The sequence below is a fragment of the Amblyomma mixtum genome, chromosome 3, assembly GCF_055824585.1.
Source record: "Amblyomma mixtum isolate Tamu chromosome 3, ASM5582458v1, whole genome shotgun sequence".
NCBI classification, from domain to species: Eukaryota; Metazoa; Arthropoda; class Arachnida; order Ixodida; family Ixodidae; genus Amblyomma; species Amblyomma mixtum.
In genome coordinates, this window is record NC_143014.1 from 144,007,507 (window position 1) to 144,013,506 (window position 6,000).

Sequence of the window (6,000 nt, forward strand, 5' to 3'; positions counted from 1 at the left end):
GACGAGTTGCTCAGGTGCATGAAGCGGCTCTACGAGCGTACAGAAGTCATAAAGGAAATTAGAGCCAAGACACTGTATCAACCACCAGCTATTCGGCACCCTCATCGCGTCCTAGGAGGAAACAATTCGTCACCAGCGGCGCCTCAGCTTCAACACTGCGCTGGCGACAACGGATCGACGAGGGCTCCCCGACGAAAATTCAACGACAAAGGCGAGCCACTTTGTTTTAATTGTTCTTCATATGGACATTTCTCGGCAGCATGTCCAAAACCTCAGCGTAGACCGCGCTGCACGAATTGTGGAAAAGCAGGCCATGAGAGCAAAGACTGTTATTCGAGGAAAGGCTCGACAGCCAGCGACACAGCTAAAACAGCCGTCCTAGCCCAAGAAAGCAGCAGTACAAGTGGCTGCATGGTGCTAAATCAGAAGTACTTCATGGATGCCAGCGTGAATGGGAAGGCGATCAAAGCGTACATCGACATGGGCAGCCAATGCTTAACGATACGAGAAAGCGAAGCGGAAAAGTTACACCTCTCTTATGAAGCACTCAGCCGTCCATTCACTATCAGAGGGTTCGGAATGGGAAAAACAACACCCCTGGGAAGCTTCGAAGCGAGGCTGACGGTAGACCAGGCTACGGCCGACGTCAAGGTACACGTTGTCCGCGACGAAGTGCAGGCTGTCCCATTGCTTGTCGGTCAACCCTTTACTGAGCAGCCTCACATTACGGTGGTGCGCCGTAAGAACACCGTGCGCATTTTCGAGGAGCGTAGCGGGTCGGAGGACGAAGACGGAACTCTCACCAATCTTGCTATACCGGCCCTACCTCCGCGACGTGTGAACTTGTGGGCGAAGGAGGCCGTTGTCATACCTCCTAATTACGTCGGGTTCATTGCGCTTGGGAGTGACAACGTTACGCACAGCGACATCTTCGTTCGCGGCAGGCTGCACGAGACGAGGGGCGAGTATGTGCCAAGCTGCGTATTAAGAGAAGATGAACTGGGCGAGATATGCCTGCCCGTGGCAAACGTATCCGAATCTCCTCTGATTGTCGCTCAAAACCAGAAGATCGCGAGAGGAACGTTGTGCATGGAAGAAGAAAATACCGAACCCTCCCTGATCGCAAACAGCAACGAAAGAAAACTGGTAAAGGCGATCTCGGGTGAAGATTTGACGGTTGGCACAACGATTTCTGCCACGCAGAAAGAGGCACTCGTCGCAGTGATTAACCAGTACCGCGACTGCTTTGCTACGTGCCTTTCAGAAATCGGGTGCACGGCCGCGGCGCAAATGAAGATTGAGGTGACCACCGACGCTCCTGTAACGTACCGCCCATACCGCCTAGCCTACTCCGAAAGTCAGGCTGTGAGAACAATGATTGATGAACTCAAGGAGGCTGGAGTAGTAACGGACTCTAACTCTGCTTACGCGAGCCCTATCCTACTTGTTTCAAAGAAGAATGGCGAGAAGCGGCTTTGCATAGACTTTCGAGCCCTCAACAAAATAACGAAAAAGGACAGGTATCCGCTTCCGTTGATTGATGACCAACTTGACAGGCTACATGATAAACGACTGTTCACTAGCCTAGACCTTGCGTGCGGCTATTATCAGGTGCCAATTGATAAAGAGAGCCGAGAGAAGACCGCGTTCGTCACTCCGGATGGACACTACGAATTCACCCGCATGCCATTCGGACTTGTCAACGCACCGTGTGTTCCAGCGTATGATAAACACCGTCCTCGGCTCCCTTAGGCACACGAAGCTCATGGCCTACATGGATGATCTGCTGATTCCATCGGCTTCGTTTGAGGAAGGATTAGACAGCTTGGGCGAGGTACTCGAGCTCCTGCGTTCGGCTGGTCTCACGCTGCGCTTGAAAAAGTGCTCCTTCTTCCAAGAGAAAATTAGCTACTTGGGTTATGAAATTTCCGCATCGACCATCAACCCCGACAGCCTCAAGTTGAGAGGAATTGCAAATTTTCCTACACCAGCAAACGTCCACGACCTCCGACGCTTCCTGGGCCTCTGCAGCTATTTCCGACGTTTTGTGGCTAGATTTGCCATGATAGCCAAGCCACTTACGATCCTGCTGTGCAAGGGAGAAGAATGGCGCTGGGACGACGTTCAAGAGACTGCATTCAGGCAGCTACAAAGACAGCTGATGAGCAAGCCAACGCTGGCACTTTACGCACACGGAGCGAGAACGGAAGTGCACACCGACGCTTGCAAGGTCGGCCTCGGAGGAGTGTTGTTGCAAGAGCAACAAGACGGCCTCATGCACCCCGTTATGTATGTTAGCCGTAGCACCACGCGAGACGAGGAACGCTACCATTCATACGAACTGGAAGCTTTAGCCGTTGTGTGGACAATTGAGAAGCTTAGACCATACCTGTACGGAACCGAGTTTCTTGTTGTTACGGACTGCAACTCATTGAGAACTGCTTTGTCAAAGCGAGACCTGGCGCCACGTGTCGGCAGGTGGTATCTAAAGTTGCAAGAGTATACGTTTGATGTAGAGCATCGACCAGGAGCTAGAATGAGCCACGTCGACGCCCTCAGCAGGGCTCCTGCATCGGAAGCTGAAGAAGTTGACGTTGCAAGTGGCATTAATGTCTTTGTAACAGAGCTCTCCAACGAAGACTGGCTAACGCTAGCACAGAAGACGGACGTAACATTACAGTCGATCGCGGATTCCCTAAAGGGATCATCAGAGACGAAAGAAGCTGAGCGCATCAGAAAAGCATATGTCCTGGTTGAAGGCAGGCTTTTCAGGAGAACGTGTGGCAACAACGGCGACGAGCGTCTGCTATGGGTAGTGCCACGAGCGGCACGTTGGCAGGTCGTGAGACGATGCCACGACGATGTGGGTCACTTTGCAGTTGACAAAACCATGGCCTTGCTCGAAAGCAAATACTGGTTTCCAAGAATGCGCCGGTACGTGAAGCGACATATCTCGTGCTGCTTAGAGTGTTTGTATCGAAAGGTTGCGTCCGGAAAAAAACCTGGAAAGCTGCACAGCATCGAAAAAGTGGCCGTGCCATTCGACACCATTCATATGGATCACTTGGGCCCATTTATCCGCAGCAAGAGTGGCAATACACGCGTGATTGTGGCAGTGGGCGGCTTCACTAAGTTTGTGCTCATTCGGGCCGTGCGAAGCACCGCGTCGGGCTACGCCAAAAGCTTTCTCAGGGACATCGTCTCCATATTCGGGGCCCCACGACGGTTGGTTACCGATCAGGGAACTGCCTACACCAGCCGACAATTCGAGCACTACTGTAAGACTCTCAGCATAATCCACGTGAAAAACGCAACTTGCACGCCTCGTGCCAACGGACAAGTCGAGAGGTACAACAGAATGATAACCCCTGCGATTGCCAGCTTATCCGAACGAAGCGACGGGAAGGACTGGGACGAAACGCTCACGCAGGTGCAATGGGGAATCAACAACACGGTAAACCGAGCTACGAAGACGACTCCATTCACTCTGCTTTTCAACTTTCGCCCCCGGAACGTGACAGGGGACTCAGTTGACGACGAAATCGCACTGGAGCTGGACGCCAGTATGCTGAAACTAAGAGAGAAGGCCATCGACAACATACGCCGGGACCAAGAAAAGCAGAGAAGTAACTACAACAAACGAAGAAAGACCGCGCCGAGCTACCAACCGGGCGACATGGTGTTGCTGGAGAGGGAACCAGCTGCAACGGGGGAGTCCCGTAAATTGTGCCAAAAGTACAGAGGCCCATATATCGCCGTGGAAACACTTCCCAACGACAGATACAAAGTGCAAGACTTCCCAGAGGTCCAGCGGACGCAGCGGTTCTACGAAGGCGTCGTGGCGGCGGACAGGATGAAGCGCTTTGAGCTGGGAACGGTGGCAAGCGAGGATCATTCGTCGGACAACGACGAGGGTGAGGAAACTGAGGCTTGAAAAAAGAAAGCAGATGAAGCGAAGATGCACACCAACCGAGGGCGGCTGGAAAGGAAAAGGATGGCCGACTGTTGTCGACGGAGGCGCTCCGGTTTCTGGAGACAAGTGCACAGGCGACGCCGGCCGTTCGAGTCCTGCAGCGGCCGCCATTCTCCGAGCACCGGCGACCACGCTCCCCTTCTTGGAAGAGCAGCGGGAGGCCCAAGAGGCGCGGAGCCACATCTGGACACCGCTCGCCGGTTGCCGTGGCCCCCTCAACATCCGGTCGGAGAGAGGGACACGGGCAGTGCCGTTAGAACTCGCTTGCGGAAAAGGACATGCGTGCTGTGCTCCGTCTTTTCTGTGTTCTTATGTAACCTTCGCAGGCTAATAAACCTGTCCATTTATTTGTTTTATCTGGACGTTTGTTGTGTCGACTACATCAACTACACATTTTTATTTGTTCTAGCAGGATTTCGAGGGCAGAAGACGGTCACCAATGAAACATGACAGAGACTTTCGCATGAAATGTTTTCGCTGAGTGGGGTTTTAAAATAGCCAAGTTTACTGTATCAATCGTTTAACAAAACCATTCCTTTGACGATATGTACCAGGCACTGTTCGTTAAATGCTCTCTAAGCAAGTTAATCATGAGCCCCATTAAGGATCATTTTAACCTCCGTCCAGTCCGTTAACTTCGGGGGACAGCTCGTTTATCGAGAGCTTGCGTATTCGCTTTGCATAGACACCTACAGCCTAAAACCTACAACTACAGTCCAGTGGGCCTCTAGATTTGCAGCAGAAGGGATAGCAGAAGAGCTTCACGCTCAACCTTTTTCCAACTAGGATGTCACGATAGACAACACTCCATCACAATACATCAAATGTGCTCAAAAGTTTTACGGTAGCAAAGGCACGCTGCTCTCGTCGTCCACGCAGCACATGAAAATTCGGGCCCTTTGCTTTTGGCTTAGATTCAGAATTTTACCTCGAAGGGAAGGTGGCTCTTCAATGATTCATCCACCTTGAAGAGGCGCAGTACTGAAGGGGGGATGGGGTTTCGTTATTCCCTTGGCTACTGCAGGGCACAAAAAGTGGGTTCAGCCGTAACAATACGATTCATCCCGAGGTGATTGAACCAGAAAGAAGTGCTGTGAAATGCTTTAAAAGAATCTCAAGACGTCGCTAAAAGGAACAGGGCGAAGAAGGCACACTAAAATGACGGGACAGGCGCCAATTACGACTCAACTTTGTTTGGAAATGCCTGCTCACTTATAATACAGCCGAGTCATATCCCAGATGACCAGGTTTTTTAGGTTCTGCGGAAGGACATCTGTGTGATGTGCCTACGATCTCTCTGCTTGCATGGTTTGGAAGACGGATGATCTTTAGTCTCTCTTGTGGTTACGGGACGGACGGATCTGCTACAGAGATGGAACTGCGGAGATGGTTGCAAAGTCGCGGCGCTGGACAGTGACATATTGCTGGGGCTGGCTGGCTGGTTCCTGGGGCTTGTGAAAAAGGACAAAGCACATCTCACCACGAACACGCTCCTTTCCTGAACACCTTCCCCTTCTTTCCGTCGTGAAGGCGCTATCCACAATATCACGATAAGCATGTTGCAATGAGAAAAGTTGGAAGGTGAGTGTATGGCTTGCACGTTTAAGAAACTCGCAGCGGAAAACAAAGGGATTATAGAAAAAAAACAGAGACCCGATGCAGACGACTGCCCTGAATGCGTTTATTTTTCGTTGTTCTTTTTACCCTCCAAAGGTTTATCATAACCAGCTAACACAAATATAAGATCGGCATGTATTACTCGTCTTTTATTACTGCGCTCTCCTATCGTTCTTATCCAAACGTGCCATATTACGTCAGATTCGTCCTCTTCCTAGCGATTGGCCTTTTAGACACTGATCGGATTTCTGTCTGATTATTGTGCTCGTCCACTCTTCACTAATGTGCAGGCGCACGCTCGTATATGTGTGTTTTTGAGTTGTGGTTGCTCTAATTTTTGGGTTCTCCCGACTTATTTTGGCGTTTTGGTATTCTAATTTTCGCACCTTCATCACTATCGCATGTTGAAC